Below are 13473 nucleotides of genomic sequence, written 5' to 3'. Positions count from 1 at the left end.
AAGCTTTGGGTGTGTCTGATCAGGGGACACCACTGCTCCTCTGGCTGGAAGGGTGTAAGTGAAAGCCTTTTGTAGGTTACCTGACTTAAAATCTTTTAAATTCTCTTATTGAGTCAGTGAGGTAAGTAAAGTACCACCCCTTTGATAGGCAAGGAGTGGAAGCTGAGAGAAATTAAGTAATGTGCCCCCAGGAGGGAACCTTGTCTAGAAGAATAACTTAAAAGGGATTCCAACAGTATGGACACAGCACAAAGGCTGGATACACCAGGTAGGTGTGATGGTTAATTTTGTCAGTCTGCTTGACAGGCTCTAGAATCACTTAGAAGATAAGCCTCCGGGCAGACACGTGAGAGATTTTCTTGGTTAGATTAGCTGAGGTTGGAAGATGCGCGCCACAGGTGGGTGGTACAGCGGGCTGCAGCCCTGGGCTGAAAGCGAAGGAGAAAGAAAGCTGAGCAGTGGTGTTCATCTCTTTCCTAGCTGTGGAAATCTCAAGCTGGGAGGGCATCGTCAAACTGGGAGTCAAAATAAACCTTCTGTATGTCACTTTTCTTAATTTTTTTAAATCACCACAATAAGAAAAATAAGTAATTTAGTAGGTTAGACCCCAAATGTGGACGGACACTCCTACACATGCAGGACTTCAACAGTCACTGTGGGAGCCCAGCAGGGCACTAGCCCAACTACAGTTATGTCCCAGGAAGGGTGTGGTAGCCACAGTGAGTAGACTTCAAAGCAACTCAGCAGTGCATCTTGGCAGAAGATCTGTACACACACACACACACACACACACACACACACACACACACACAATCCTGGAAAGTCCATAGAAAAATATGATACTGTAGTCTGGACACCTGAGTTCTGCTATCTTCGTATTTGCATGTTAAACATTCCTGTCAGTAACTCTGGGAGGGGGGCAGTTGGGAAGAAGTCATAGGAATAGAACCTTTATGGCTGGGATTAGTGTCCTCATGGAAGAGGCTTGGGGGAGTTCACTGGTGCTTTTCCTCATGGAAGATGCTATCTGTGAGGGCTGGAGTGAATCTACAATAATCTTGACCTTGGACTCTCCCGGCCCCTAAAACCATGAGCAATAAATTCCCATTGTTTATTAATGACCAAAGGCTGAGCCATTTTATAAGAAAGTCTACTTTTCTTGTCTTTTTCATTTATGATATTATGTATGAATGAATGGCTTCTTGCTGTGGAGAATAGTAAGAAGAATTCTTATTTTGGAAAGAACACAAGAGGGAAAAAAAAACAATCTGGCATGTTTTTAGAATGGAAGAGTGGACAGGCCGTAGCAGCATCAGAAAGAACCAGGAGAGTTTGTAAGAGATCCAAGGGCTGAGCGGCAGTGAGCAGGATATGAGCAGAATTACAGTAAAAATGATCAGCTAATGTTGGCTGTCCAAGGATCCGAGTTCAAATCCTCAGTACCCATATTAAGGTGACTGAAGCAGCTATGAGCTATTATCACAGTGATCCTATGACAAGATAGGAGATAGAGAGAGGAAATCCTCAGAAACTGGAGGGCTAGCTAGCCTGAGTACACAACCATAAACAAGATTGACCCAGTCTCAAACTAGGTGAAATATGAACACACGTGCACATGATTAAAGAAATGGCCAAGTGTAGATAGAAACTTTTTCTTTTGATGGTTTTGTTTCTAAACTCATTAAACAGCGTGGAAGTCCAAACAATAACTCTATTACAACTTGATTTCCATTCTGTTAATGTTCTTAATCTGATGTCTTTAATTACAAATGGAGTGTTTCCTTTTTGCAGTATGTGAACTCATATAGAATATAGAAAGTCAATAATCTACTCCCATTCTCTAAAGTGGCTCCTAGAAGTGAGTAAGGTAAAGTTTTAAGTTTTGTTTTTCAAGTATGCACATATGCATGTTCGTGTGTGTGTTTCCCTCCACACCTTGTTTGAAACAGGGTCTCTTGCTAAGTACTGTGTATATGTGCTGCCGAAGCGAGCACGTGCTAAGTACTGTGTATACCAGGCTAGTTGCTCTATGATTCTTGTGCCTCTGCATTGAATGATAGGCAGGAAGTACTGAGCCTGGCTGTACCTGGGTTCTAGGATTCCAAACCCATATCCTCACACTTCTTCTGCAAGCACTTTACCCACTGAGCCATCTCTGCAGACCAGTTCATTGCTTTGGAAAGTGGGATGGTTGGTTGGCAGGATGGCTCAGTGAGTAAAGTGCCTTCTGCAAGGCCTGATTACTTGAATTCCATCTCTGCCACCTGAGTAGAAATAACTGAGTTCTGTGGCTGTCCTCTAACCTCTGCTCCTTAGCACACGCACACCTTACCACATGAAATAAATTAAGTGTAATAAAAATAAAAGTGAGATGGCATGTTAATCTAAGACTTGCCTTTTTTGTGCAGATATCATGCCTATGTCATGATCGATGAATAGACCAATATTTAACCAACTTTGTTTATAACATCACATTATATTTTCCCGTGCTTTAAGTTGATTGCTTAATAAAACTGAACATATCAAAGGCTAAATACCAGTAGTAAATTTACCAGTGGCTTTACTGCTGAGGGGAGAGTGTTCTGGATTTATGTAAACTCTGGCACTGGAAGAAGCTGCCTTTTTTTTTTTTTTCATTTTTCTCTTTCTTCCAACTTAATCAAAATTAAGAAAAGCCAATGAAATGATTTCTAATTATATTCTGCTATACACGTAGACCAGAGCCTAGCATAACTGTCATCAGAGAGGACATTCAGCATTGTCATTCAGCAACTGATAGAAAGAGCTGCAGAGACCCACAGCCAAACATTAACCAGAGATTAGGAATCTTGAGGAAGAGGGGGAGGAAGGATTATAGGAGCCAGAGGGGTCAAGAATATCATAAAGACACAGCCCACAGAATCGACTAAACGGGACTCACAGAATCAACAATCACAGAGTCTGTGTGAGTTTGACCTAGGTCCTCTCTATGTTATGGTTGGGTAGCTTGGTGTTCTTGTGGGACTCCTAACAGTGGGAGTAGGGGTTGTCTCTGACTCTGTTGCCTGAGCTTGGAACCCTTTTCCTCCTCTTGGGTTGCCTGGTCCAGCCTTGATATACAGTTTGTTACTGCATCTTATTATGCCTTGGTTTGGTTGATATCCCTGGGGGTCCTCCTGTTTTCTAAAGAGAAATGGATGGGGGGACTGAGAGGAGTGGAGGGAGGGGAAAATGGTCAGGATGTAATGTATGACAGAGAAAAAATATAGCTTATCAAACCAATTGCTAAACATTGTCATACAAAACAGAAAGTGCAATGATATAGCCTAAATTGTCTGTGGTCTTAAGGTGATATACATATGTTTTCATATATATAGTTAATATGATAGGGACATGTATATATAAGCCATCATACCCAGAAGTCCATTCTTGTGACACCCCAAAGAGAGCTCCTTAACCTAGGATTTGAGGAGTCTGTAAATTTGGATGGGAAGAAAATATTTCAACAAAAGAAACTAAGCCCCTTTGGCTGCAAGTTTGCCTTTGTTGGTCAGGAATGTAGGCCAGGGGCCACAGACAACTCTTCAGGGGTTGTCTGCAATAGAAGTCAGGTCTACACTATCCTGTTCTATTTGCTGCAGAGCTCATGAAATGTTTCCACTTGTCACCACTTCAAAATTACAGTCCTTGCTTATTTGACTGGCTGCCAGACCTTGTTTATTTAATATGCTAAGGAGCGCCTTTCCCACTCTACAATCAATTTGCTTTTCAACATAATAATAACTGCATTTCGGAATAATTGGTGAGCTTTGCCTTCCTACCTATATGTCTGCTTTGAGGAGGGGTTTTATTTGATTGCCAACCTGGCCAAGGGAAGGATGAAACCCGCAAAACCACTTGCGTTCAGGTTAATTCTGAAGAGATGGATTTTCTACAAACTAGGAAGAAGCCTCGGGGCCCCAAAAGCATTACATAGTCTTCCAAAGTGAGACCTGTTAACTGAGATCAGCAGGAACCCCGATTTCCCTGGTGCTGTTTTGCTGAGTGGTCCCTTTCCCTGCTTTGCCTTTCCTTTTGCGGTGGGGTACAAGGGCCACTGGACTCTGGAGTTAGGCTACATTCTGTTCTGTCGCGATTCTCTTCACTCTGGGTACGTACTTCATAACCTTTCCTTCTTCATAGCTAGGTCATCACTAGCCAGTCACTGTGGAACACAGTGTCTAGAAATACTCCTGTCCACAACGCCAGCTTGCCTGGCCTGTGACATCAAGGGAAGGGCGTAGAATGACCCGTGATGGAGAAGTGTTCTGTGGTGCAGACATCATTTGAAGGTAGATGGAGGCTGTGAATCCAGTCTCAAAGGTAAAGAAGCCAGAAACAACACTGGGGAAACGTTTTCTAAATATACCTGTCCTAAAATTTGCTAGAAATCTGATCAAATATTCTTGTCATTAGCAACAAAAAGCATGAAGTTGAAAAGTCTTCCAAAAGTGTCAACAGTAAAAGAGAGGTTTCAGTTCATCTTGCCAGGAAACGACCCAATTATTTTTATGATCTTTATATCTTTGTGAGGTTGTGACCAGTGGCCATCTGCCCTTCCTTGTCTCCTTCTAAGAATAGAGATTTCTCGTTGTTTTTTTTTTTTTTTTTTTTTTTTTTTTTAATATACTTCCATCCAACATTTCTTTAATGAGAAGCCCATCTGATGACTTGGATTGGAATTCATGATCAGCCACTCATCTGAAGCAAAGCTCCCCCATCTCCCCTGAGCTTGCATCCTTAATTGTGCAACAGGGATAATTTCATGAGCTACCTCACAAGCCCATGGAGTGGAGACAGGGCAGAGCCTGTGGGGTAGCTCTCACCCCCCGGCACCAAGTGGCAAGGTCTAATGTATACAAGTCATTAATTAGTGTATCATCAGAGGTGGTCATGGAGTGCAATGGTTGAAGACAAAGCCTGCAGATATGAGAGAAAGCAATTTCCAGATGGAGGCTGGCAGCCATCCATGATTTTTACAGCTTCACACATACTCACGGAAAGCCTTCATAGAACCCTTGGTGACCCTCTGGTACTTATGTGGCTTTCTGTGACCCAGCAGTCTTGGCCACCTCCACCACTGTCTCCTTTTCTGTGTACCTGGCACATTCTTCTGCATAGCCTATCACTGTCTCCTGGCTCCTCTGTCCCAGCCCACTTGGTTTTCTCGAAAGGCTGAGGTTGGCTTGATTCTCCAGCCCTCTTTCTTTCTCCCTTCTTTCCTTCCTTTTTTCCCCATTAATCTTTTTGTGTTGTCTATGATTCTAAACTCTTTGGGAACTCAAATTTTAGATATATTTAGAGGCAACTGACAGAGGTTTCAATTTTTTTGAAAATGTTATCAAATAGGACATTACAACAAATCCCCCCCACACACACACCCTACACACAACTATTACCCTTCATTATCATCGTTCCATCTAAAAATGCTATTTTTGTGTCTTAAAATATAAAGGATATAGTCTTCAGATTGAAAGGACAGTCATTTAGATTGAATAAATTTCAGTTTTGAAAGAACACAATGTTTTTCTCATTTTGTCATGAGCCAGTGGAAACTTTGGGCATCAGATCTCTGACGAATTTTGGGGAAGGAGTATACTAACAATAGGGAGAGCACAATGAATGTTTACTGAGTGCCAGTGCAGAGTCTGATGGGTTCTACCATTTACTAGGTATGTGACCTTGGGCAAGTTATCGAGCCTCTCTGAACTTGGTGTTTCAATCTGTGGAGACAAGGATGACATGACTTGCCTGCAGGGTTGCAGCTCTACACAATATGCCCTGTGTGCTAAGGATGCTTCCATAGTGCTCATCCTGGTTCTACAGTCAAGGGGCTCTAGTTCAAAGACACCGTCATCCCTCCTGCCTCCTCTCCTCCCCATGGATTGGACCAAAAGCCTGGGTAGGACTGAGGATACTTCTGGTTGTACAATAGAAGCTTAACCATGTTCTTGGATTTCCATAAGGTTTCTAATCCAGGGCTGCCTGGGTATAAGGACTATGTTGTGCTGGGTCACCCAGGAAAACTTGTTAAGGGCTGAAGATTCTTGGCCTCACAGGAGATTCTGGTATGATAAGTTTGTGCTGGCGCCCAAGTCTTGGGCTATCAAAACTGTTCTGTCTGATGCCTCTCATGGGTATCCGGGGCTGTTTACAGGAACTCCTGACCTTAGGTCAGATGTTCTTTGCCAAAATCATAATAATATCCAGTAGATCCTGCTCACTGTGATGCTTTATGAGACCTGGAGGATGTCTAAGAAAGACCCTGGAAGGAATCCTGTTGCTTCTACTCAGTCCTCCCTGCTCTCCACATTCCCCAGCTCAACAAGTAATACCCAGGTGGTTGGTTCTCTGCCAACATCCAGGTAATACTGGACATACTTTTCTCATCAGCCTTCCTATGCCATCCCATACCAAGCCCTCAAATCTGTCCCCTTCTTGCTACTTCCATCGCCATCAGCATGATTGACCATGGTCTAAATCACTGTTTCCGTTTGCAGCACTTTGGAGACCTCCTACTGCTCCCATATCCAGTTTGCTTTATATATTGGCCAGAGTGACCTCTTCCGAAATCCTTGCATACATATGATGTGTGTGTGTGTGTGTGTGTGTGTGTGTGTGTGTGTGTATGCCTGTATGTCTTTGTGTGTATGTGTGAATGGGTGTGTGTATAGATGCTCTTGAGGCCAGAAGAGAGTGAGCTCATCAGATCCCCTGCTGGAGTTATTAGGTGGTTCTGAGCTGCTCATGTGAGTCGGTGCTGGGAATCAAACTGTAGTCTTCTGTATGAGCAGCAACTGCTGAACATCTCTTTAGCCCTACAGCATTGTAGTATTCAGAGAGAGTCTCGGTGTGCTCCAACTCCTTCCATAGTGGCCAGAACAGTTAAGACAACATCTTGGGCAGAAGATGTAGCACCATTGGTGCCTGTCTGGTGTTCACAAAGCTCCAGGTTCTATCTCAAGCATAAATCAGACATGGTGGCACATGTCTATAGCATCAGCATTTGGGAAGTGAGGGCGGGAGGATCAGGAGTTCAAGGTCATCCTTAGCTACATAGCCAGGTTTTGGCCAGAAACCTGAGACCATGTGTCAAAGAATAAACCAAAACAGCAACAACCACCACCTAAACAGAAATTCAACCCCAAATACAAAATCCCCAAATTAAATTCTAAAGTATGGCCCCAAAGTCCCATCATGGCCAGGCTTCTGTCCATGTCTACAGTCTGTCTTACCCATGCCTGTTCTCATCCTAAACTCTGGGAGTTCAGCATCATTCCCTACTACAGGAGACCTTCCTGCTTCATGGATCTCTCTCCTACCAAGATTACCAAAGTAACTACTCTAAGCTGTACTGTTCAGCCTCCTGCCTGCATATTATTGCCCTGGAACCTCATGATATACGGATCCCTATTAGATAGTTGTCTCTCATCACTGATGTGTTTGTATTTCTTTTTGTGTTTTTTCAAATACCCATTTACCTCAATAGAAGTAAGTTCCATGCTTAATTAATTTCCCCCACCATAGTTTCTCTCGGAAAATTCCTGGCCACAGTATCCATGTGGTAAATTCATATTGATTTACTGAATGCACGCTCATGCTCGGTTAAAGATGAGACCCACAGCCTTAGGAGGAAGGCAGGTTTCCTTCCACCTTTTCCTTCAGTTTAGCTGACTGATGGGCAAGAGCCTTGTTCCTAGGGATGATCAGCACCCACAATGCAGTAGGCTTGGAGAAAACCTAGCTTTAAATTTGAACATGGATGGTCTGCTCTGACACTTCCATCAGCTGGAATTTTTCTTTCCCTCATATCGGGGATGAGCAGGATTTTACAATGACTTTGTCCTTCCTATCTTCTGACAGGGTGGTGACAGGGTGGTTTACAGTTTCCTGGAGAACATTTACAATGATTGCCAGTTGCCACCGGTGAGCAGAAAGGGCCAGGTGCAGTATATGGTGTTTTCTAACAGAGATCGACTCAGTCCTTGGCCCTATCACTGACATGTTGTGTGACCTTGGGTAAGACTCTAACTGTATTGAGCTTTGGTATATTCATCTAGGAAGAGGTAGCAGTTACCACACACAGCATCTCTGCCAGAATTATTGGGGGGTAATGTTATGGGAAACCCAATAGAATATCTATACAAAGTATGTACTCAATAACCAATGCTGAGTAGGCACATAGAGACCACGTTTAGTTTTAGTTCAGCAATCCAGCTTCTGGTACAGAACCAAGGACATAGTAGGCACTTTAAGAAGTTTTTGGTTAAATATTTAATACATGGCTAAAAGTATGTTACCTTAGTAATATTCTCTTCTTTTGGGAAAGATTCTGCTTTTAATTTTCCCCTTCCTCACCAAGGTCTCAAAGCAATTGTTTTCCTTGAAGGACTCTCAAAGGCTGAGTTGGAGGATCCACATACATTTGTGGGGGTGACTCTGTTCTAGGTCTGAGACCCTCATACTCACTTGCACTCATAATGGGTAGAAATTCCTCAGCCCCCATTTGAATGAGAAGAGAGCCCAATCAGTTGCTATTCGGTTCAGTGCTATATGGAGCACAACTGTTTCTTTGAAACTGACCTTCATTTATTTAGAGGGGAGAGTAGTTAGTTCAATAATGGCTTCCTAGTGCCTTTCAGCATTTTAAAAGGTGGAAGAAAGATTTGGAGCAAGGCAAGTTTCCAGTGTTTTCTAAACAGCTCTCTAGTCTCAGCTGCTTGTTGGCTGCCTGGCATTTCCTACCACCCCTCCTCACATCCCGTACTGAAATGTACACTCCCTCAAGAGTCCTACCATTTCATCAGACCTTGACCAGGCTGTTTTTCCTCTGCTGGGAACTGGTCTTCATTGTCATACCAGGCAGATGGAGATTACCTTGGACATCATACATGGTCCATGAGATAGAAATCCTTCTATATTCTAGTCCAGATTCTCTGTCGCTCCCAGGCTCGTTTCCAGGGGCCAAAGAAAGAGGTTCTTGTTTGATGACCATGCGTCCCTGATCCTGAATAAGTGAGCACTGGCCCCTGGTGCTACTTAGTCTGAGGCCACAGGGGAAGGGTGGAGAGAGATGAGTGGGGTAGTACAGGTGGGGAGGGCTCCTGCTCCACAGGAGCCCTCACTGCAGGTGGCCCAACCCTGCTCCCAAAAATAAAAATAAGGGAGGAAGAAAAAAAATGGAGCTGCACAGCAGGGTCCTGTAGGGCCATGTCTATTTTCCCTCCTTCTAGAAGGAATCCCAACCCTTCTCTCCTATGGAGAAAACAAAGACAGCTATGGAAATCTCATGGCACCCAGGCACCTGAGAATCTAGCTGGATTGGAAGATACTCCTACCTACACTTGCCTGCTTGTCAAACGTAACCTTCTGCACATCTGCTTCTGCCTTCTCTGAGTAAGAAGTCCTTGATGGAAAATTTAGAATTTGAAATCATCTTCAGATGCCAAAGGGGAAAAAAAAAAGCTCCTATTGCCTAACATACTACTTCTCACCAGATATGGCTACCTGGAAGAATCACAGCTTCATCTTGCCCTGGTGTTCTTAAACCATTAAGAAAGCAAGCATCAATTGTGTACCTTCTGACTGAGTTCTTGACTATCTTTCTGCAGTTGTTGAAAACCCACAGCTCACCTACATGGATCACCTCATCTGTTGGCTTCCATGGAAGAAGAATGCTCACTGGGCTTGTTCAGGGACAACATATTGGAGGGCTCCCAGGTGATTGTGGTGTAGATTATCATAGTTTCCATTGGTAGAAAAGGAGAAGAAAGCTCTGAGAACACCATGGGCTGGGGACATGGATGACCTTTCACTACCATTGCATGGAGAAGAAGGACCCCAGACACTAGGAGGACAGGGTCTCAACAGGCATGAGCAGAAAGCCAAGGAAGAACCTGAAGGCAGGCTTGGAAACTTGAAGCATACAATACAGGGAGAAGCCATGCCACCTCACACCACTGATAGCTGGAAAAGATCCAAACTAACAATATTTAAGGATACTGGGCTCTAAAGGGGGCTGATAGATGCTCTGACCAATGACTTTCAAAGTTTCGGTTGTGATCCACCCCTTCAGAGTCTCCTGGGCTCTGATTAAACATGTAAATTCTGGATCCGTCTGATTTACTTTATCAGAGCTTCTGTAAGTTTGACCCAGGGGACTATGTTACTATGAAGTTTCTTAGGTGCCCATTGTATTCAGTACATTTGTCCATACATGAGATCTGAAGCCCAGAGAGGCACAGCAACAAGCCCAGGGTCACAAAGCTAACTGACGGCCTATTTCAAAGTAGAACTTAGTAGCCTGTACCACCTGAGTCTCTTCTTTCCAACCTGTTGGGAGCTTTTCATTTCCCTCGAATCTCAGAGCCAAGGATTGTGCCTATGATGATTTCTGAGGGTGACTGGGCTATTTTTCTTCTTAAACATGCTCTGGCCATAGCCCCTGTACGTTGGCGGGTAAGTCTGGGAGAAAGTTAACAGGTGCTGGATTGGCAAGAGTAAACAGAGGAAACTCACTGCTACCTCCAGTAGAGTGGGTGGGGCTTGGTTTAGAGTACTCACACCTAATTTTGATTAACTACTTGCCGGAGTTCACACTCTACACTGTCTTCTCCTCACACCGACACAACTCCTTGGAGTGAATACTAATGAGTCCCTTTTGTAGATGAAGAAACCGAGGCTCACATGGAAGCTGTGCTTACCTCAAGGTCATATGGCTGATAAGAGACCAAATCACACTTCCACGGAACCATGATCTTTGTGATGGTCTGGGACAGTTCAAGCTGTCACCCACTGTTAACAGAACAAGACTGCTAAAGGTCCCAAGACCTTGAGGATGCCAATCATTCTCTTCTGCAGTGGGATACAATCACTGCTGGGGCAGAATTTTAAGCTCTTTCTATCTAACATCATTGGAAAAGGTATTTCTGAATGGTAGTAGTCTGCCAGACTTCCTTAGGGAAAGTCACACAGTATGTTGGATAGACTTTTTTTCCCTTAAAAAAAAAGGAAACTCTTGGTAAATATTTACTTCCTTTTCATTCATCTTTTTCTCTCAGAAGCAGTGTGACTTTGGAGTCAGGGCTGCTGGAGGGATTTGGCCACCTCTGAGACCCTGCAGGTATGACGGGTCTGTGAGATCTGTGGTATTCAGCAGTGCCCCCTCTTCTGATAGCACCCCCTGAGCATAACCTTCCATTCATTTCCCTCCAGTTCCCATCAGGGATGGGAGAAGAAATCAAAGCAGATCAATGCACCAGAGAGGGGACAAGGATTTCCCAAGCCAGGTGAACAGGGTATCACTGCACCTTCCTCTCTGTTTACCATTTAGCCAGACCTTGTCCCCGTCCCTCCACCCCCACCCCAGTAGGAATCAGGCAGCCGTTTGAACAATTCACTTATCAGGACCACCAACCCAAATAAGATAGACACATTTGTGTGTGTGGGGGGGGGGCGGGAGGGGAGGCATAGAGTTCCATCTTGCCTGGGTTTGGTGTCTTATCGCTGAAGGTGAGGGTCAGCTATAATTAAATTCTGAACATTTCCTAAATTGTCAGAGTTGGGAGCATTTTGGGGGTGAAAACTGAAGAATGTTTCTCTTTGAAATCCCAAGCTTCAGAAACTTAAAGGCCCTTGGAAGCTGTGTGTCTGTAAGATGCTCCTATTATCTCATAAGAATGACAGTGCAGAAAGGGGAGAGCCAGCAGGGAAGGAGGAGGGGGAGACCGCAGCCTCTGCAAGGCTGAGAAACATGGTCCCTGCAAATATTGAATGAACACTGCCTCTCTCTGTAGGAGCCACCTCCCTGCTTCCCCAATGCCGCGTCTGCAGTAACTACAAACTATTTGGTATGCTGCATTAGTGACACTGCCTTCTCAGATACATCGTTACTACCGAAATAACACTGGCATGATGTTGGAGCCCAGTGTCCTTTTTAGTTATTAAACTGAGGCCAGTGACTGAGTCATTCCACATCCCAGATTCTCCTCCTGTGCTTCTATTTCAAGTGCCTAGTATCTTAGCTTTTTTTTTTTCTTCACCAACACCTGAGTTGGTTCTTCGCCAGTTCCCCAATCTGCAAAGCCCTTGCAGAACAAATAGCATTATCCAACCTCCAAACACACACCGATGGCATAAAAATAACCAAGCCCACACAAAATCTTTAGGGTGAGATTATCAGGAAAAACAAGGTAGGAAAAGGTCTATCTCCCCTCTGCCAGTCCCCAACTTACCAAGTGGGAGAGCGATGAAGAAGGGGAGCCAACATAAGATGAACATTCCAACTACAATGCCCAAGGTTTTCCCTGCTTTCTTTTCCCTGGAGAACTTAAAAAGTTTGACAGCTATGGAACTCCTGGGGTTGTGGCCCTTGGCCTTGGTACTGCTGAGGGTGTCCTCAGGAAAGTTCTTGGAGTGGATCCTCAGGGTCAGCTCCTTGGAGTTGGACATTTCCTTCATGACTCCCGCCTCCAGATTCTTGGTGGTCCTCTTGGCCACGATGTAGACCCGGCAGTACATGACCAAGATGACCGGGAGAGGATGTAGAAGGAGCCCAGGGAGGAAAAGAGGGTGTAGAAGGGTTCTTCTGTGACCCCACGTTCTTTGTCATCATTGGGTGCAGCTTCTTTCCATCCAAGGAGAGGCCCGATGGAGATGACCGTGGACAAGACCCACGCACTGAGAAGCTGAGAAGCGCCAAAGAGCCAAGATGGCCTTCCTGCGGGTGACCAGCGTGGGATACTGCAGAGAGTATCGCATCCCAATGTAGCGATCTATGGAGATGGCACATAGGCTCAGGATGGAGGCCGTGCAGCACAGGACATCTACCGCTGCCCAGATGTCACAGAAGATGCGCCCCAGCATCCAGTAGCCGAGTACTTCCAGGGTAGCGGAAAAGGGCAGGACTGTGAAGCTCAACAGCAGGTCAGCAATGGCCAGGTTGACAATGAAGTAGTTGGTGGGCGTCCGCAGGTGCCGGTTGCAGGCCATCGACAGGATGACCAGGATGTTGCCCACGATGGCAAAGAGGATGAAGGCGCCCAGCACCAGGCCCACAGAGATGGCCCTGGTAACGTCCAGCTGGGGCAGTGTGGAGTTGCTCGAGGTCTGGTTGGGGCCAGTGAAGTTGGCATCTTTCAACTCTCCCCAGTGGGCAGGTGCTGATGTGTTGTGGCCGGTGTCCAGATCGGATTCGTTTTAAAGTCCGTCCTCCATAGCCAGGGAGAAGATTGGGCTCGGAAGGTCTGCGATCAAGGCTCCTCAGCTGCCCTGAAACTTTGCTCCCTCTGTGGTCTTCTTTCCAGAGGTGTCCTCCTGGGGAGAAGTCATCTCCCCCGGGCAGCCTAGCCTGGCAGCAAGTCGCCTGCCTGCACCCAGCAGCTCGCTCGCCTGTCAGAGGGAGGAGGAGGAGGAGAGAGGGGACAAGGTGGCAGCTCCAAGTTTAAGGGTTCATGT

The 13473-nt window shown here is 45.2% G+C and overlaps 1 pseudogene; it reads right to left on the bottom strand.

Moving 5' to 3' along the window:
• Window positions 1-11057: 11057 nt before the first annotated feature.
• On the bottom strand, window positions 11058-13215 carry LOC117710354 (alpha-1B adrenergic receptor-like; annotated as a pseudogene).
• Between the last annotated feature and the right edge of the window lie 258 nt (window positions 13216-13473).

This window comes from Arvicanthis niloticus, chromosome 6 (genome assembly GCF_011762505.2).
Source record: "Arvicanthis niloticus isolate mArvNil1 chromosome 6, mArvNil1.pat.X, whole genome shotgun sequence".
In the NCBI taxonomy this organism is placed as follows: Eukaryota; Metazoa; Chordata; class Mammalia; order Rodentia; family Muridae; genus Arvicanthis; species Arvicanthis niloticus.
The sequence above is the reverse complement of the archived record's forward strand: the minus strand, read 5'-3'. Positions and strand labels throughout refer to the sequence as shown.